This window comes from Myotis brandtii, unplaced genomic scaffold (genome assembly GCF_000412655.1).
Source record: "Myotis brandtii unplaced genomic scaffold, ASM41265v1 scaffold681, whole genome shotgun sequence".
Taxonomy (NCBI): Eukaryota; Metazoa; Chordata; class Mammalia; order Chiroptera; family Vespertilionidae; genus Myotis; species Myotis brandtii.
Window position 1 is genome coordinate 890117 of NW_005370660.1, and position 21449 is coordinate 911565.

The following is a 21449-nucleotide window of genomic DNA, read 5'->3' on the forward strand; positions in this document are numbered from 1 at the left end:
TAGAGCGTCAGCCTGCAGACTAAAGGGTCCTGGGTTTGATTCTGATCAAGGGCACATGCCCAGGTTGTGGGCTCGATCCCCAGTAGGGAGCGAGCAGGAGGCAGCCAATCAGTGATTCTCTCTCATCATTGATGTTGCTATCTCTCCCTCTCCTTTCCTCTCTGAAATCAATAAAAATATATATAAAAAACAAAATAAAACAAACAAAAAATAAGTGTTTAGGCCTGCCGGGCTCAGTGGATTGAGCATCATCCCATGCACCAAAAGGTCACTGGTTTGATTCCTAGTAGGACACATACCCAGGTTCTAGGCTTCTCTCCCAGCAGGGGGCATGCAGGAGGCAGCCATTTGATGTTTCTCTCTCATGGATGTTTCTATCTCTTTCTCCATCTCTTTTCTTCTCTCTCTAAAATTAATAAAGACATATTAAAAAAGTATTTAGGGCTGCCATGGTCTATATGTTCATGTCCCCTCACCTAACTGCATATGTTGAAATCTTAATCCTCAAAAATGATAGTATTAGTAGGTGGGGTCTTTGGGAGGTGACTAGTTCATGATGGTGGAGCGCTTATGAATGGACTAAGAGCAAGGTCAGCATCATGGCAGAGTGAGATGAATGGAATTAGTGCTCTTATAAGAGGTCCCCCAGAGCTCCCTAGCCCCCTGTGCCTTGTGAGGATACAATGAGAAGTCTGTGACCTGGAAAAGGGCCCTTACCTGGCCGTGCTGGCTCCCTCATCTTGGACTTCCAGCCTTAGAACTGTGAGCAATCAATTTCTGTTGTCTGGAAGCTCCTTGTCTGGATATTTTGTTACAGCAACCTGAAGGGACTAAGACAAGGGCTAAAAGTTCGGCAGATCTATTGCACACCATGTAAATACATTTAACACTACTGAACTGTACACTTAGAAATGGTTAAGATGGTAGATTTTAGTTATGGGGTTTCCACCACAATTTAAAAGAAGTGTTTAGGAATGAGTGATAAATATGTATTAGATTTGATAAATGTATAAGAAGAAAAGCAAGAAAGATCAAATTAGTAACTTAATTAATTTGAGGGTCTGGGATTGAATATATGGGTTGAAATCTGTGGATAAGCCATGAACCTCATTATGACCAGTAGTTGGAACCATTTCACCCAGGAAATCCACATTCATTTTGATTTTTTTTTTAAAGAGAGAGGATGGTTTCTTACCCTAGTGATTGGATTGATTTTCATTTCCTCTACTATATTTATCTCCTGGAGGCAAATCACGCACTGGTTAAGTATTCAGGCTCTGGCATCAGACCAGATGGTTACATTGCTTTGCCATTTATGGCTGTGGTCTTGGGCAAGTAACTTGACATCCCTGTGCCCCTCATCTGTAAAAAAAGCATAACAATAGCACTGATCTCATAGTAATTGTGAAAAATCAAATGCTTTGGTATATATTGACAACAGTGCCTGCCTCATGGTAAGGACTTAGTAATTGTTAGTTTATTACTCCTTTTGGAGCGATGCCTGCCAATAAGATAGATAAGATACTGCAGGCTGAAAGGACAGTGAGAAGAAATGAGTTGTTGGCTGTATTCCAAACACTATAATCATCCCTTGAATAAATGAGAATTGACAGTTTATGTCATTGACACCAGTCTGAAGTCTCATGGAGATGTTTCATTTGATTTAATATGTCTAGACAAATGGGTCTTCCTTCCAAATAGAATATTTCTTAGCTTATTAATTCATAATTATAAAGATTAAGAAAAATCTGTATCTATGTGTGAGGATAAATTTACAGAATGTGCTTCTATATCTTTAAAGGAAAGTAGGCTTAAAGGTATAAATCTCTGTTGATTTTAAAAAATAAATACGATTTCTCATCATTTGGTGGATATTCAACTTTCTTCTTTCATACACACACAAACACATAACAACTAAACATAGGTCACTGTCTATGAAATGCACTAAAAAATGTTGAAATCAGATCACTTAACGAATAAATTTGCTTTTTATCTTTCTGCAGAGGTAAAGGAAGCTCTGGAAATGGGATAGTGATGCACAATTTGCTACTTCAAATCCTCCATGAGTCACTTCATGATCTCCTAACAACTTTGTATTTCTGAGGACTACATGAAAGCCTTTTTTTCTTTCTCTTTTTTTAAAATTAAATTTTTATTGTTGAAAGGATTACATATGTCCCCTATTCCCCCCGAATTGACTCCTAGCACACCCCCGAAGCCTTTTTCTTTGTGTAGAAAAAAATAGTGCTGAAGTTGTATTTTTCTCTTCTTTTCATTTACATTTGAGTTTAAAAAAAATTTTGGAAGGTTTCTTTCCTTTGAGAAATTAAAATAATATGACATATCAAGGTTATTATTATAGATATCTAGGTATATTATTGGCCAATCATATCCAGAAAAAAAAAGATTATTCGGAATGAGATCTGATATTAAACAGTTTATCACATTACATTAAAAGGGCCATATTGCATTGTATAGAAGCAAATTTGGTTCACTTTTTTTTTGTGGGGGTGGGTAATAAAATCTTGTGATCTCACTTAATTATTTATCAGTTATGATTCTCTTTCCTATTGTGGTCTTTGCTTTTATTCTTATCATCTGGACTCTTCTATTTGAAATCACCTTCCTGTTTTTGGTTCTGTGGAAAGCTAGTTAATCCAGTTAAGTTGGATTCTAGGATGTCTGGATCAGTTTTCCAGATCTTTTGTACCACCTCTGGAGGATTCTCGATGGTACTCAGATAACCATCACTTGGATCTAGAGTAATTGTTGAGACATGACCAAAAAAGTTTCACACGAGATGAATATTTCTCAGCTTTTTCTTGAGTTTCTAGATTTGAAATTGAGTAGTAATGAGCAGCGACTTTAGTAACCCCAGAAGCCTTGTGATCTTTTTAGAATGGTTCTATGATCTTTATTCAGTGCTAAAACTCCTTAGAAAGTCTGTGTCAAGCATTTCCTGCCCTAGGGGTTTATTCTGCATGACCAGAAAAAGTTTAGTATGAAATGACTTAACATGACTAGGATACATATTTATTTTTCCACGCTCAGTATGGTATGCACATACAAAGGGTGCCTCATACTCTTTGTGCTGTTGGACACACTGTGTTACATTTTTACATCCAGAATGGTTTTCTTTGTAATTTATCTTGGGAACATTTATTCATTGACAGATCCATGTGGTTTTTAGTTTGCTTTCAAATAGTATCTTTGTATGCCAGGCTGGCTGCATCATATATTTTTGCCATAAAACGCCTTCACAAATGGTTTATCTTTTCATAATTACCTCCTTTTCTCTTTGCTTACTCCTACAGATTTTGGGGTTTGGCTGGCTACTTAAAAAGGATTTACAGTTTATTTGCTTGTAATGATATGAAGACATAGTGATTCTCTTATGATTCTATACCGTGGTAAATTTAGATCTGTTATTACCATGCTTTATTTAAAATACATAAGTTTTTGTATTCCACCACTGAATCCCCAAACAATTTTCACAATTAAAAATCAAATGTTACCTGATAGCTTACACCATTCCTGAGATTCTTTTATCAGGGAGATAGAAAGACATTTTGGGTCTATAACAGAAATCCTAACAATAAATTCTGTCCATATTATTGAGGCTATACCATCAAAATAGAGCAGTGACCTTAATGTTGCTGCATTCTGAAGTTTTAAAAACGTGGGTATGTTAAACATGGCTTCCTGATTGATAAATGTGAACTTGAGCCAGAAGAAATGGAACCCTGCCAAAATCAAGCAGATAAACTTTTACAAATCTATTGCTATCAAGATGGACCATTTGGCAATGTTCCCCATAGTTCATACTTTATTCTTTGGTTTGGAATCTTTTTGTCTCCCCACCCTCTCCATCCCTGTGATGTTTTGTGTACTGAGCTTTGGTTTCTCACTTGGTTAGATTCAGGGTTAATATCATCACAATTCTGAATTTTAGCCTCAGGATCAGGAACGGATCGAGGCAAAATGGTATTTGGCTGGGAAAGCAGCAAGGAAGAGGCTGAGTCCTCTGTGCTGGTTAGAGAAGGTGGGGTCGCCTTTGCTTGGACCAGAGGGTGAATACCAGCGCTGATCTGAATTGGCCAAAGGGCTCACCAGAAATGGGAGAAGAGCCAAGAGGTCTGTCCTTCAGACCAAAATTGGGTCCACATAAGGGTAGGGAACTAAGGAATGTAAAAGTATGAGGCAGAGGTTGAGACTAGGTGAATGAGGAGGTGGTGAGCTATATTCCGAAATCTTAATGGTGTGTGTGTGTGTGTGTGTGTGTGTGTGTGTGTGTATGTGTGTGTGTGTGTGTGTGTGTGTGTGTGTAGGGCACTAGGGCAATTTTGGGCAGGCCAGGTCACATTAGGGAGACTGGGATAGGATGGATATTAGGGAGCCAAGCAGAGTGATTGCCATGAGCCCCAAACTCCTTAGTGTTGGGGAAAGGTATAGTCGGCCCTTTGTGTCCCGGGTTCCACATCGGTGAATTCAACCAACCTCAGATTAAAAATATTTGGGGGAAATAAAAGTTATGTTGTTGCTGACATGCAGAGATGATTTAAAGCACACGGAGGATGCGTGTGGGCTATATGCAAATACTACACTATATACATGGGACTTGAGCATCCTCCAATTTTGGCATCTGAGGGGGGCTCTGGAACCAATCCCCCTCTGGAAACAGAGGGATGACTGTATCTAAAAATGAGGGAACTAAGGATATGACCTGACGACATCTCAGAATTCCATGTTATGCTACACGTGCCGTGTGGCTGTCGTGCATGTCACTTGTACCTTTGTTACTCTGATTACTAGTAGTTTTGAATTTTGCCTCATACAGTACTGGCTGGTGAGTGCAGCTCTTGACGTGTTACAAGGAGCTCACAAAGCCAGAACTGGGGCCCGTGTTCTCATTTTGGGGTTGGAGACAGAAGAGAGCTCTGCTTCCAGGCTGGGGGCTGGAAGGCAGGACCTTCTTTGCCACCCCAGGCCCTTCCTGCCGTGGAGTATGGAGTCTTACTGCTCACCAGTTGCCCCTGATGTAGTCATTTCTGTGGCCATCCTTAGGATTGTGCACTTCACTGTGTATTAAAGATACAGTGAGAGATGAAATGGTGAGAAGGGAGTCTCCCTCTTCACTGCTCCCCACTCAGGGGAGCTGCTCCCTTGCAACATCTTTGTGACTGTTCACGTGACACTAATGCCTTCATCATTTTTCTTTCTCTGCCCCCAGGCCCCTGATGTGCCCAGTGCACGTCGGGATTGGCCTGTGTGGAGACCTCAGTTGTGCGGGGCTCCCTCTTTGGCACAAACGGATCCTGTACTGAGGGCTAGGAGTGCTTCAGCGGTGGCCTCCTCGTGTGGTTTACACAACCTGTACACAGCACTTCAGAGAGTGTACCCTCTCAGCCTGGGATGACGCTGGCCAGCAGCTGTTAGAAAAACAGTGGCCCCCTGGGGAGGGAAGAGCACTGGGAGGGAATGGTTGTTCAGGCCACCCCTGGTCTGCTGTGGATTTTCTAAGCGGTTAGTGTTTCCAGATCAAAAAGTTGATAAAATGATGGATGCACTTACTAAAGCTTCTAAATCTATTTCATGCCACAGAACGCTTAGTGAGTCATAATGATTTAGGGCACCCTGGGTCAACAATCTAGACACCTTGTGGCGGGAGGAGACTGGCCTGGGGCTCCGGCCCTGCCTGGCCCTGCTTGGTAGCTCCCAGGAGGGAGGGATGGACATCTCAGACCATCTGTAACTTATTCCCAGACACCGGTTGGGAGCTGTCAGGATTCACAGTTGACACAGTCGCAGCTTTATCTGGTGAAATAAATTCTCTTCTAGGAACTTGGGTTATAATTTTGCTTCTGCTATATGACTTCATTATGTGCTTAGTTAGAACCTCCTTTTGTCTGTATCGTCTTATCTAGACCCAGTATAATACCTGTCTCCTTCTTAGCTGTTGGGCATGTTGAGGAAATAAGGAGTATGAAGCTCTTTGAGTACCTTGAATGTAATACCCCATATATGATTACAGTGGTATCATACAATTTTGAAAGTCATTTTGTCTGTCTTGTCCTCTACTCAGTCTTATATAGAGTAGATTAAAACATCACAGATGGGCAGGTTTTTTTAATGAATTAATTTGCTTTTGACTGCTTTTATTGGTTTACCGAGAACTTTGTATTCTGGTCCTGTCCAAGGTGCAGATGGTTATGCTTTCAGAACATCTTAATGTTTAATAGCTCCCATCTAAACTAATCAGTACACTGCTCTCAGTTTCACCATTTTAAACAACATCGCTTTGGTCCCTGAGAGGAAGGTGATGCGTTTCCATTGATACTCGGGGTCCGATCCTCTAAGGAGCCTCCATCCACTGGTACAGTTCTCTGGTTACTAAGGAGGGAGGGCATTCAAATGAACCCTGTGCTGGGCACTTCCCTGGCCAGTAAGGAAAGTGGGTTTCTGAGTCAGACAGATCTGAGTGAGAATTTGCATCCTTCCCCTTTGAGGCTCAGCATCCACAGGCCATTCTCCCTATGGTCTGAGACTGGGTTTCTTCCTACTTACAGAATGGAGCTAGTAGTAGCCGTAGCACCTGTGTGTTGTTCTGAAGAGCATAAGCAATCCCTCTATAGAGATTGGCAAATAGTGGGTGCACAACAAAGTATACATGTAATCATTGATAATTTTTTAGCGTCGTAGTTTTACCACACAAGCGAAATTGTTATCACTCATCTACCAAGTTTGTCATTTCAATTTTAGGAAGTCACTCATTTCAGAAAATTAGTTCTTGCAAGGCTATGTTAGTAAAGATGCTGGGATGCACTGTTTTGTCTTTCTTTTCTTGTCTCCATCCTTCTCGGTCACTTCTGTTTGTTATTTTTCTTTTATTCTGATTTAAAAAAATTGGCATTTGGAGTCATTGCCAACTTTTTTCCTGGTCAAAAAATTACGCAATTAGGTCTGTGTTTCCCAGGGTGACCACCTTTCAAAACTCCTCCGCTGGCTTGTTTCCAGTCCTCCCCACATTCCCAGTCAGTCCTCTGAGCATTATCAACACGTTGAGAAATTTGACCTCTGGTGTATCGAGAGGTACATGTTTGACAGTTTCTCTCCTTGATTCCTCTATACTTTACATAAACTATTAGAGGGAAACTTCTCTCCTCCTTTGTTCCTGGCTCCTACCCTGGGACATAAGCTTGGAAAAGACCTTGGAAGAACTACCTGGTAATCCTGTTTCATGTCAAGGAGGCGGCATGGAGCGAGAGTGTTGGAATCGGGCAGAGCTGGCAGTTGCTGGCAGTGTGACCTTCATGAACTTGTGCCTCATTGGGAAAGTGAAGGGCCTTGCTGCATAATAGTACCAGCTGCCCGTGTAGTCGGGAGCTCTATGCCAAGCACCTACCACCAGCTTGCTTTTGTGTATATAGTCCCATAGCTTCCCCACAGTTGAACAGTGTTCTTATTACTAAGCCCATTTTTCAGATGAGCAAATTGAGACTTAGAGTGTGAATAACTTGAATTACATTCATTTTGTGAAAATTCTTTACTAACTTAGAGAAATTGTGTGAGTGGGATAAAGTCAGGAGAATCAGAATTGGGCAAGAAATACCACTTTAGATTTGCCCAAACATCAAAGTTTCTTTTTTAAAAATAGACTAATGTTGAGATTGACTAATAAGAGGCTTCTGCTAATGAATGGACCATCAGTGCTAATGACAGAAAAGTGCAAATCAGTAGTATAATGAAGCAGTCCATGATTTGGCTACTAACAAAATGGCATTTATAGAGCGTAGCGTGGATAGTTTTTATCCATAGGTGCTTATTATATGCTCGCCTTTCAAAACCCAATGTAAACAAAAATGATACTATGAATGTTAACAGAAATGGGCAGCACTCAGCTGGTCATCACTTGTACTTAGCTGGCCTTTCCCGGTGTGGACTTTGGTTTTACAGAACTGTAAGCACAGGCAGGAAGACTTACAAAACTGACTCGAGGTCTCCATCACGGCTGGACCGTGGTAGTGACAATCTGACTGCACTGTTTCCGACTTTTCCTTTCAGCTTGTCTGCAACTAGTAAGCTGGGAAGACTGTAGTGAAAACAAATGGAGATTGGAGGGAAAGTAATCTTAACGTCTCCTAAAACTATTCTCGGCAAAAGGAATTTTCTCGTGACATTTATTTCTTTTAAAAATTAATTTTTTCTGTCTTTTTTTTCTTTTTTCCCCCTTTGTGTGTGTGTGTGTTTTTCTGTTGTCCCCCCCGCTCCTTATTTTTCTTTTTTTAATATTTAAATGAAGACACCATTCTTCCTTTGTAACTAGTGGCTTGTGTAATTGATTCAAGTTGGTAATAGTTCACAAGCCAGTCCCAGGTCTCCATAGAGTGAACGTTAGCACACTGAGCAGAGCTTTAAAACTGATTGATGTGTTCCTTTGGCCTTAGCTGCCATGTATTTATCCAGATCATTGATTTTTGAGATGAGAAAAGCAAGTGTGAAAAAGTGCCTTAGACAATAGTGTATGTAATTTTTTCTTGGAGAAGGTTTGTCTCAACTGATTGTGGTTAATTTTATTTAACTGGTAATTATCTTCTAATTTCAGTGATTTGTCTGATGACCTTTCTAACCAAATGCATGCTGCTTCTAACTTATTTTTGGAATGCCATCGTTATCTACAGTTGTTTGAAACTCAAGATGTATTTCTCCATAGAGAACAACATTAGAATGATGATTAGGGTTCCATTTGAGCCCACACAAGTCTAGCCACTCATTATGTACCTAAAACAATACTTTTAGCATTATACAATTATTAGTAATTTTATTTATTTATTTTTAAATACATTTTTTTATTTCAGAGAGGAAGGAAAAGGCAGAGAGAGATAGGAACATCAGTGATGGGAAAGAATCATTGATGGCCTCCTCCTGCATGCTCCCTACTGGGGATTGAGCCCGCAACCCGTGTATATGCCCTGACTAGGAATTGAACCATGTCCCCCTGGTTCATAGGCTGACGTTCAACCACTGAACCACACCAGCTGGGCTCACTTACATCTTTAAAATGGTGGATATTATTAGCACTTATTTCATGGACTGGTAATAAGTTTTAAATAATTTATATAAAGCACTTATTATATTAGCTTTTATTATTATTGCTATGATTTGTCTACATTTGCAGTAAATAGATTTTTGTGAGTTGGCTTTGGAGCCTAACCAACAAATTAATGTTATTTCTTTGGGAAAAAATAGATGTCCTGTGTTTGGCAAGAAGGGAATCTGATGTCACCAGAGCATCTCTCTTCCCTTGTACCCCACCAATGTCCAGCAACAGAAAGGACTATGCTAGTTTTGGATACTTTTTGTTCTTCCAGGATCTTGAAGAAAGCTCACTGTCTTATGCATAGACATCATATATTCGTATGTTTAGTCAGTCCTGATTTGTGTAGGTTCAGCTTTCATACAAACTATGCTTTGATATATAAGAACCATAGCTTACCTTTCATATTCTGTTGTGTTCTTTTGCATGTCAGCTGAGGAGTGGAGGGACATCTGCAGCGAATTCACGGTGGTGTTGCACACCAGCCTGTGGTTCAGTTCTGTCCGCAACATGAAATTTATTTGTGCCTCAGTGTTTGTAGCTGCAAATATTTGAATGCTCTGCTGCATTTTACTACACAATTTCATAAAGATGGAGGGAAAGTAAAAATGCTGATGCTAATGCTAAGAAACATAGGACTCAAAAACTTCGTTTTGTTTTGAGTAAGAGTGAAAGCATTAGGCATGCCAAAGTCAATCAAGTACTTGTTGGAGGAGAGCCTATGTATTAAGGTGTTAAGGAAGAGAAAAAAAGTGTTGAAATGCATCATACACGTTTTTATTTATTATGTCTAAAATGAGCCATATAAGTATGGGCTTTAGAGTTTTTGATTCTTTGGGTGTGGAGCCATCTTTATAATGTATAAGTATATTTGTTATGGCTTTTATAGTAATACATGTTTTCTGGAATGAATTGGGTATAGAAGGGAGGCTTACATGATACTTTTTAAAAAAGCTTCTCATTTTGGAAAATTTCAAAAGAGGAGAGAATAGTACATTGAATTCCCACATAACCATTACCCAGCTTCAATAATTACCAATATATTGCCAATCTTACTTCATACTCATTTCTTTCCCCCATCCCCCCCCCCTTTTTTTTGCTGGAGCCTTTAAAGATAAATCCTACATCATATTTCACCAATTATTACTTGTATTTATTTCTAAGAAATAAAGACATTGCCCTGGCTGGTTTGGCTCAGTGGGTATAGTGTCGTCCTGTGGACTGAAGGGTCCCCCAGTTCAATTGCGGTCAAGAGCACATGCCTGGGTTGTAGGCTCGATCCCCAGTCGGGGGGCATGCAGGAGGCAGCCAATTAATGATTCTCTCTCATCATTGATGTTTCTATTTCTCTCTCTTTCTCCCTTCCTCTCTGAAATCAATAAAAATATATTTGAAAAAAAGAGACACCGAAATATGTAACCCCAATGCCATTACCATACCTAATAGAATCAATAATAATTTGTAAGTATCTTTTAATACCCAATTAAGATTCAAGCTTCCATGATTGTCTCAGAAGAGTTTTAAAACCAGTTGGTTAGTTTGAATCAGGATCTCAATTTGCATATTGCATTTGATGGTTATATGTTATAGGTGTTTTTAAGTTGGGGACTACCATACTTCTGCTGGGTGGTCCCCTCCTTGACAGCAAAGAAGCCATTAGAGCAGTGGTTCTCAACCTTCTGGCCCTTTAAATACAGTTCCTCATGTTGTGACCCAACCATAAAATTATTTTTGTTGCTACTTCATAACTGTAATGTTGCTACTGTTATGAATTGTAATGTAAATACCTGATATGCAGGATGGTCTTAGGCGACCCCTGTGAAAGGGTTGTTCGACCACCAAAGGGGTCGTGACCCACAGGTTGAGAACCGCTGCATTAGAGCCAAGCAAGCATTTAGTCTGTTCTTAGGCAAGGGATGACAAGCTGAGGGCATTTTCCTCTAAAATACAATAGAGGTAACTGTGGAATTTGCAATCTTCCTGTGCCCTTCCTGTTCTCATAAAATTAACCGAGAAAATTTACAGTTAAAAACAACTTTAAACATATTCCTAGATTTAGGTCTTGGGTGTTAAAAGGCCACCACCAAATCAGTTCCATGCTATTCTCCTGATTATCTACCTATTAATCATCTGTTTTGGCATCTGCTAATACTAAGTGTTGCCATCCCTGGGGCAAACTTAGGTAGGTGAGGATTCAGGTGGCAACTACATGAGTCATGAACTTCGAGGCTAGTTTGGCAGAAGTTAATAAAGATTATATAAGTTAATGCAGATTGGCCTTGATTCTGAGCACGGGCGCATTGCTCAGCACCTTCGTAAGGCTCAAGTCAGTGTGCAGGGCTGAATACTGGGGATAAAGTCTTCCGAGGCGTGTCGGTCCACTCTTTGATCTGTAGGCACAGGACCCGGTCAGGTTGTGGCTTGACTGCCCCTGGGCGCTGACTCAGCGGACCCCACCTCTGACTTCTATGCTACCCTAGCTGTGGTCCCTTGGAAGACCTTCTGAGTGGAAGTAGGTTCCAGGAAGGAACTCAATGGATTTGTTTATGTAATGACAAAGAGTGAAAGGTAAAGAAGACTGTTGAAAGTTTGAGGAAATACCACTGCTGCTCAGAACCAGCAGTGATTTCTCATGGCTCAGAGTCAACACCTAAGCCCTGTGAGTGGCCTCCCAGGACCTGAGCCTGCCCCTCCTTTGCCTTTCCCTCTCTGACCTTAGTTATAGTTAGCTCCTGCTTTCCAAGTTCACTCTGCTTTACCGACTCAATTCCTCGAATCTGCCAGACTCTCTCTTGCTTCAGGGCCTTTCCATTTGCTGTTCCTTCCCGCATACTCACTAACTGATCTCCTAACGCCCTGACTTTCTTAAGTTCTCATCTCCTTTGGGTCTTTGTTCAGCTCTCACTCAGTGAGGGCTTCCCTACCTACCTGTTCAAAACTGCCCTCCCTGTACCCATACCCCTACCTCCTGTCCTTCTGCCCCATCCCATCAGCTCTCCCTAAAACTCTCTCTTGCTTATCTTTTTCCATAGCAATATCTCTGTCTAAAATATTAGACAATTTACTTTTTAATTTGGTTTATTATATTTTTCCCACCATGAATTTATCCTTTGTGCCTAGAATAATGACTGATCATAGTAGACATTCAATAAATTGTTTAAATGAGTGAGTAGATGAGTTAAACTCTGGAAAATTTGACCCCAAGAATATAGTACTAGCCTCAATACACTCAGTAGGTGAGTGTAAGTGATATAATTTGAAATAATAAGAAGGCATACTGAAGTTAAATAATATGAAAACTTCAACGTTGGGGAAAACGAAGGATGAACTTTGAATGACACTGCGGTAAGAGACATTGTAGTAAGGGAACAGGCGAAGTGTCTTCACCGTTCATGTATCAGTGAACTGTGCTCAGTAGTGTGGCCCATAGAGTGAGTGATGTGCTCTCTGGCTTTTGATACAGTAGATCCTTGGCTTGTGTGAATCTAACAATTGGGTTTCAGATATTTGCTGGCAGCCCGGACCGCTGTGCCAGCCGTGAGCCCAGATGGGGCCTGAGGTGGCCCATCTCCTAAGCCTTCTTTAACTTGAGAATGTAGAAACTCATATAGTTACATTTGACCACGTGTTATATCAGAAATTATGTGTCACAGTGGTATTTGTGAATTCGGGCATTTGCAACCTGGAGTTGGCGGTGGGGGGTGGGGGGACACATTTCATGAATATCACGGGTCAGTGTGCTCTCTAGGTATTCTGGTGAGTCTGCTCTTCACCAAAGTGCTGTTTAATATTTGTGGTCCCAGGTTCCTAAAGAGTTTGGGATGGATCAAGCAAATACTAGTAAACTAAGGAGGGCCAGCATGCCATATAGTAGCTCAGAGCACAGGCTTGTGGAGCTGAACTGCATGGGTTTGAATCCTGACTTTAATAGTTACTAGCTGCGTGACAATCTCTTTGTGCCTCAGAAATGATGATGATACAAAGAGTACATACCTCATTGGATTATTGTGTGAATTAAATGAGTTAAAACTTGTAAAGCAGTTACAACAGTGGCTGGCACATAGTAAGCTAAACCTAAATGTTTGTTATGTAAAAATAAAGACATTTATTTGGGAGGCCTGTTAGAGAGTGCTTCAACCTTTGGCAGTAGGCACACCAAGATAGGGAAAGAAGTGAGTGTAAGTGATATAATTTGAAGTAATAAGAAGGCATATGAAGTTTAGTAATATGAAAAAAGAAGTCATTGAGTCTAGTCCCTAACAGGCATGGGTTAGTTAATTATGAAGGAGTATAGTAGAGTGGTTAAACTGTGCACTGCTGAGTTAGACACCCCCCCCCCCCCCCCCCCCCCCCCCTGCAGGCCTGGAAACCCCGCCACTTGGGTTTCCAGCACCTGGTCTACCCTACGTGACCTGATTTTTAATTAGCTCCTTGGCCTGGTCTTCTGATCACAATTACTGTGTGATTTTGGGGTCAATTACTTAACCTCAGATCACAACTCTGAAATGTGTGTGTGAAAAGTACTTACCTTATGGGGCTGTCATGAGGATTCAATCAAGTAGTCATTGTAAAGTGCTTAGGACAATACCTGGCATGTAGTAAATTTTTGCAAATGGAACATTTAAAAAATAATGGATGATGAGAATCCCTAATCTCTGTCCCCACATTGTTATAGGTATTGAAATCCTTGAGCTAGAATCTTCAGCCCTGTCCTATTACTGAGCCAGTTGGACAAAATCTGACAGCACCAGGAACGAAATAATGCATGCATGATACTTAGCACAGTGCCTGGCAAGTAGGAAGAACTCAATAAAATGCTGGGAACCTTATCCCCGCCACCAGGCATGATGGTTCAAAGTTATCTGATAAGGAGAAAATCAGATAGTTATTATTTAAAAATCCCTTCTAGCCATTTCCCCATTCTAGATTTGGAACAAGTTACTGTTTCTTCAGTTGAATACATGACAGGTAAGTGGAAGTTTGCTTATGTATGGGGTTCATGTTGTTTAAAAATATATCCAGGGCCTTTAAACTTAGAGATGCACTTAATATCAAACATGTGTGTACCCTCACTCTACCTATGCCTCACTAGTTGATTCATTCATTCATCAACATTTAATGAGCACTCACTATGTGTAGTGATCATGCTTGACATTGAACTGGAGGTAGAAAGACTTTATGTAGACAATTCCTGGTTTCTAATAGTTTATAATGTGGTGGGGACATCTGCCATGATATATCCATGTACAGTTGCATGGGGTTAAATGATTGTGACAAAGAAATGCCATACATGCCAGATAAAAATGCTATACATGCTGTGTATACCTTCAAGGAGCCAATGGAGAACAGATGAAGGATCATAGCTCTTCTTGGCCAAGGATGTGTCTGAGAATGAAGAGAGGGCTCTGGAGAGGTTTGAGTTGGGTCTTAGAGAATGGGTTAACTAAGATGACATGTTAATTAGAGGAAGCAGCTTGTGTACAAAGGCATGGTAGCCTGCTCAGGGAATGGCATGGCATGGGGGAAGGCAGGAGCTAAGTGTAGAAAGTTCATGACAAGCTTTAAATTCTATGTTGAGTAGTTTGGACTTCCTCTTCAATATAATGAAGAGCCATTGTATGATCTTTAAAAGGAGAATGATACCAAATTGTGTTTTATAAATGGGTGGATTTAGGGGGACCTGATTTCAGAGCCAGGGAGACCAGTTTGAAACCATTGGTGGGAGCCATCTCATACTCACTTCTAAGCCTGGACATGCTGGAGTATTGCTTGACTAATAGTTGCCTTGCAGACTGGGTTCCCAGCTGTAGATAGTCCTTTACCCCACTGCTAACCTGTGGCTTGTCGGCCCTGCTCTGTGCTCTGCCTTCTTCATTCTGCTGCTGGTTTGGTCTGGCTCTTGGCTGAAGGCTGGTGGTGTGAGAAGGAAGGGAGACAGGATGGACCCGCCTCCTGCTGCCCTTCTGGCTTCTCACGTGGAGCCCCCTGCCCCCAACCTTTTCAGTTCTTGCGTCAACCCTTTCTTAGGACCTTTCTGATTTTCACGCAGAGCCTTTGAAGAAGGACAATCGACAGTGAAAAGAGTTTAGAAGGGATCCTCCTTTTCCTGTCCCTAACAGTAAAAACTCAGGGAAAACTTTCAATGGGTAAAGTGTTGAATTTCTGACCTGGGAATGAAACTGCTGTGTTCTTCAGTGGACCTCTGGTCAGAGGCAGCACACGGTGGCCATAGAAGCACATGGATTGGCCCCTTAAAAAAAATTAGAGTGTGTGACTGTGGGTGTAGGCTGTTGGGATTGTTCTGAGAGGGTCATGCAAGCCATTTCCTTTTCAGCACTTAACCCTCTCCAGCAATTTCTCCTTTCACGTGTCACCTCCCATGAGCCTCCACACCTTTCCTTGCTCCAGAGCCTCTGCCTCCATCCTGTACCAGTTCTCTCCTTGTCCTTTATTGTTGAGCCTGTTCCAGCCTTTCAGAGCTCAGCCAGCAGACTGCGGACAGAGGGGAGGAGACCTTGCCCCAACGTGGAGAGGATGGGAGAGAGGGGTGGGGTCCTGTGGCCTGGAGGGCCAGTTCATCACTCATCTCCCCAGCTGACTCTGCCATGCATTTGCTCATGGAGGCAAAATTGTGGCCTTCAGGTCTGTAGGACTTTTAATCTTTACTGTACTCTCTGGGCCCCTAGGGACCTTAGGTTTAGATTCAACTGAACTAAATTGAATTTATTTACTGAAGGAATTTATCCAATACCCTAAGTCACTTAGGAAGTGTTTCAGGCCCAGTTTAAAGGATACTGAATGAGAAGGTAACTCACATTCCCAAGGTTGCACAGTTTCTAAAGGGCACACCTGGTACTGGCCCTCAGCCTCACCTGATTCTGCCTATGTGGAGATGGGTGAGCTTCCCCACCTGACCATCATGTTAATGTTTCCAGGGGGAAATTAAAAGTCAGATTTGCAAATGGGCTGTTTTTTTAAATTGAAAATTTTGTTGACATAATTGTAGACTCACATGCATGTTTGAGAGACAATAGGGTTTGCTTGTACACTGCCAGTTTTCCTCAGTGTTAATGTTTCCTAAACCTTTAGTGCAATATCATAACCAGGATATTGGTACCGATATAGCCATAAACCTACTCAGATTTCCTCAATTTTACTTGTACTCATTTCTGTGTTTGTTTTCAGTTCTATACAATTTTATCACCTGTGTAGATTTATGTATCCATCACCAGAGGTAAGCTACTGAACAGAGCCAACTCTGCAAAGGCCTCTTTTGTTGCCCTGTATAACCACAAATATTCCCCCGCCCGCCAGTTTCCACCCTGTGGCCACCACTAATCTATCTTTTATAGCTAGAGTGTTGTGATATGTTATATAAATGGAATCATATAGTGTATAACCTCTTGGCGTTTGCTTTTTCCATTCAGCACAATCCCCGGAGAGTCATTCAATTGGTTTTGTATGTCATAGTTTGTTCCTTTTTGTTGCCAACTATGGTCTGGATGTACCATAGTTCGTTTAACCATTCACCTGTTGAAAGACACCTGGACTAATTCTGGGTTTTAGCTATTATAAGCCAAGCTGCTGTGAACATTCATGTACAGCTTTTTTTAAAAAAATATTTTTATTGATTTCAGAGAGGAAGGGAGACGGAGAGAGAGAAACATCAATGGTGAGAGAGAATCATTGATCGCCTGCCTCTTCCATGCCCCCTACTGGGGATTGAGCCTGCAACACAGGCATGTGCCCTTGACCGGAATTGAACCCGGGACCCTTCAGTCCACAGACTGACTCTCTATCCACTGAGCCAAACCAGCTAGGGCTCATGTACAGCTTTTTGTGTAAACCTAAGTTTTCATTTCTCTGGGAGAAGCGCCCATGGGTACAAATGAACTTCTAATGCAGTTCATAAACCCAGAATTATGTTTGGCGTGATCCTGCTCTGGATTATGTTCTCACCTTTTATCCAGTCGGCAGTTAGATTTCGTGTGGGGCCGTCACCCAGTTCTCCCTGGCCCGGGGCCTGTGTAAATTTCCAGACCGATTAGGGCACTCCCCAACCCCAAGTTGCTTTGTTGCCGGCTGACCTCTGGGAGTCACCTCTGCCATTCATCATACTTGTTAGGCTTGTCTCCCTGATGTCTCTTTTCCTATCTATGTCCAGAGCTCCAGCAGCCTCGACGGTTCCACCAACAACCATGTTCTTTCCCCTTCTTTGCTGTGGAAGTATGGGCTCTCTCGCCTGTGAAGTTGGGAAGGGAATAGTTGTCGCTTTTCCTCTGTCCCTGCCCTCCGCTTCCCTGTAGTGAACACATGTTGCCAAAAGATGGCAGTGTGCTTTGCAGCCACTGAGCTCGCTCTGCCCTGTCGCCTGTGGTTTGGAGAACTGATACTATTCTTTCTGTGCGTGTTGAAAACGTGGACAGCAGATTTTCCAGAACAACAAAGGCACCAAGAAATTGCTGTGTGATTTAAAAATTTTGAAAGAAAACATCGCATTTACAAATGATTTGTAAGGAAACTGGTTCCCACTTCTTAGAAGTGATTTGAATAGGGAATAGAATTCAGAGATGTGTGTATAATTCTAGATGTCAGTGCGATTGTTGCATTCTATGTAGCTCTTGAAAAAGACCTGTGAAAATGCTGATTTTTGCCTCCCATCTGTTCTGAGAACAGCCAAGTAGCAGGGACAGCCTGCTTTTGAGCTCTGAGACCTGAGACGCACACCTCTTAGTCCTTCAGTGAAGGCCCTTATGCACATGGTAAATATAATTTTCAAGGCAGCAACGGTTAATGGTAATAAACTCTTCACTTCCTAGTATTGGTCCACTCCCTGGCGTGCGTCACTTCAGTGTGTGTGTGGGCATGTGTGTAAAGAACTGTTTAAACATTTGCTATGCACAGGAAAGCTGTTGTAAAGTGAGAGATTATGGGGTTTGCTGGATATCATAAACAGAGCAAGCTTGTGAGGATAAAGTGGGATGAGTTTAAATATGAGGTTAACTAATAAACATTAAGCTGTGTGCACGGAAAAACCCAGCAGTGTCCAGTCAGGTATGGACATGTTAAAAACTGGAGCTCTTCTGCTCCTTAGGGTGCCATCCTCTGGTGCCCTTTTTGGAAGCAGCCAGAAAGCCCTGCTGTTCATGGCTGACCTCTGGGAGTCACCTCTGCCATTTATCATACTTGTTAGGTTTGTCTCCCTGATGTCTCTTTTCCTATCTATGTCCAGAGCTCCAGCAGCCTCGACGGTTCCACCAACAACCATGTTCTTTCCCCTTCTTTGCTGTGGAAGTATGGGCTCTCTCGCCTGTGAAGTTGGGAAGGGAATAGTTGTCACTTTTCCTCTGTCCACGTGCAGCCTGGTTAAGTGGAGAATGAACGAGGTGTGGAGGAGAGGGGGCCAGCTCTGGGACTGGGGCTCTATGGGCCAGTGTGTGGAGGTTGCAGGGCCTGCTTTCTGTTTCCCCCGGGCTAGGAGCTGCCTCTGCAGCTCATAATATAGCTGCCTGCCTGGGGTGACAAGGGAACGGGCTCCACCGTAAGCAGCAGCCTTTTTGCTATTGCATCCTTTGGCAAAGACCTTCGATTAGGAAGATGATTGCTCTGTATAAAGTTATAACCCTGAAACCAGTTGCTGTTACTATAGAGACGAGGGAAATGCTGCCGTGGGAGGCCTAACAGAGGAGGGGTGGGAGAAGGGCAGGAGGAGGGCAAGTGAGGCGAATCCAGAGGCTAGCACACCCAAAGACTTTCACCCTTTGGCAGCTCTGTGCCGGGGTAGGCTTGCGTCTGCAACTGTGTGCTGGCGGCCTGCCACTTGCTGACTGGCTGAGTGGCAGCTGCTAGCACTGTGTGGACTAGCCGGTGAGCACGTTGGCAGTTGGCGAGGGCTCTGGGGGCGGGAACCCACAGGGGTGGAATGTCGATGGGTGCCCAAGGCTCCATGGCTGACGGTTTTGCACAAATGTTTCTTGGGTTAGGCTTAAGTCACTCTTCCAAGCCTGCTCAGTGCTTAGGACTGGCCGGTGAAAGCCTGTCCGTTTGGCAGCAGATTTGACAAGTGTTAGGGTTAAATCATGTGAGTGTCCCAGAATAAGGGGGAATAAGAGAAACCCCATGTTGGCTGTGGACCTCTGAGGCAGGGCCCCCCTGCTCCTCTCAGGGCCCCGCGGAAGGAGGGCAGCCCCCGAATGGATTTTGTCCTGACTGGTCTGACCCTTATCCCCGTGATGCTGGTGAGAAGCTTCCAAATCTATTCTGAACTTTGCCTCATGCTGGCGATGCGAGCCACCGGGAGCCGTTTAGAAGCCGCTCTTTCCTTTCTTTGTTTTCAGCAAATGCAGCTTGTGTGAAAGGAACATTTTAAGAATGGATTTGAGGGCCTGATTAGGGACTAGATGAGTTAATTTCTTCCCACTGATAGAGGGGAAAACTGATTAGGTCAGATGGTCATTTTAAAAGATATCCCTGTTCTGCTAATAATAGCAAGCAACTGCTGAGAGGGCTTTCAGAGGGGTGGGGGTGGGGAGGGGAGTGTGACAGAAACCCAAATAACTGACATTTGTGCTGCAAAGATGAAGAAAGCCGTCAATTCTCTGTGCTCCGTGCAGAAGCCCAGATGTGCCGGGCTGGACCGGCTCTCGTGGAGGAGAGGGCTGCTCTGGGAAAGGCTGCTGTGAGCGTGCAGATTGTATATTTTCAGTTTGAAGCTCTCATTCTCTTTCGCTCCCTACAGGGAGGAGGCTGCTCGCAGACGCTCTGCATTGTCCGTCAGGAAGGACTAGGTTTCTAATTACTTGCTATGTATAGTCTTGGAGGGAATGTGAAATATGCATCGGAGAGCCAAGGAATGCACCGACCATTATTCTCACTCTAACTCAGCTGGAGCTTAGGGACACTGTTTCCTTCGGCTGGATGGTCTTAGCCTGGGAACAGGGCTCTGGGCATGAACATGTCTACAGTCACTACAGTGGCTACAGTGTCTCCTTCAGTGGCTACCGGTGCCCTTCCTTTATTTCTGCTCTGCTTGTTAGTTGCATGCGATTTTGGGAAGGGCTTGGGTGCAGAGGCTAAACATTTAGGGAATATGTAGGAAGTAAATAGGATCAGTTTGATTAATGGTGAGGCGCAGAAAGGATGTTCTGTAGGAAATGGTGGTAGAGTCTGTAGGTTGGTAGGACTGGAAAGGGTTAGTTCTGAGAAGAACTGTGGGCTAAACTCTTGGTTTTCCAAAGGGGAAACAGTTCTATTAATGTCCATGCAGTAAGTAGTACAGGGCTCCAGGATTTATTGGACTTCTGAGGTCTTTTAAGAAAATTTCCCCATTAAACTGTCATCCTTATCCATGTCGTCAAACGCTGTGTTACTGGTCAGGTCTTGCCCTTTGGACCAACTGCCCTGGGTCGCTAGGGGAGAAGGCGGATGTGATCACAGTAGAGCCCTGTCTGTCTTGCTCCTTGTTGTATCTCTAGTGCCTATTCGTGTGCCTGGCACCTAGCAGGTACTCAGTAAATATTTACTGAATAGATGAGTGGAGGAGGGCAGGAAAGAGAAAAGGGAATGAGTGACTGCTGTCTGTGTGGCTAGCACCGGGTATGGTATGTTTCAAGTGCTTTGGCCATCGTCACCAACAACCTCCATAGTGCCAAATCCCATGTTTCCTTCTCTGTCTCCACCTTTCTCAGCCTCACAGTAGCATACTCTCCTCTTCTGTCAACTTCCTTGACATCACTCTTTCCTGGTTTCCCTCTTACCTCACTCACTGCTTTTGTTCCTCTGCTCTGCTTGTAAATGCTGGCATGCCCGGCACTTGGTCTTAGGTCTACGCCTCTGTTTCCACATTTTCTTCCTGGATGATCTCATCTAGTAATGGCTTCAGAGACCAGCTTTCTTCATTGATTTTCCAGTTTTTATCTCCAGCCTCAGGCTCCCGTGCTACAGATTTAGACATCTAATTGTGTACCGGATAGTTCCTTTTTCATATATAGTATGCATCTCAACCATAAACTGGACAGAAAAGGACTCTTGATTCCTTCCCCCAAACCCGTTCCTCCCACAGCCTTCCCTGGACTCCTGAGATAGTTTCCTAGTTTCTTCGGTCTCCTGATGATTTATATTTCACACAGCAGTCAGAGTGAGCCTTTAAAAACGATAAAACAGTTCCATCTTAAAACTCTTAACTATAGTTAATAATACTGTATTGCATATTTGAAAGTTGCCCAATGAGTAGCTCTTAAAAGTTCTCATCCCAAGAAATAAAATTTTGTAACTCTGTATGCTAACTAGACGTATCATGGTGTGATCATTTCACAATACTGTAGTCTCCCCTTATCCAGGTTTCTACTTTCCATGG

General features: G+C 42.7%; 1 protein-coding gene across 2 annotated transcripts in view; it reads left to right on the forward strand.

Annotated features, from left to right (window-relative positions):
• The window catches only part of SLC4A4 (solute carrier family 4 (sodium bicarbonate cotransporter), member 4), a 311607-nt gene that overhangs the window by 3186 nt on the left and 286972 nt on the right, over positions 1-21449 (forward strand). The window contains exon 1 of one of the 2 annotated variants that reach the window (XM_005881630.2): positions 18943-18961. The exons of the other annotated variant lie outside the window; for it this stretch is intronic. The gene's annotated coding sequence lies outside the window, so the exon portion shown is untranslated. Of the gene's footprint in view, positions 1-18942; positions 18962-21449 lie in introns of those variants that run through there. 2 annotated transcript variants of the gene reach the window in all.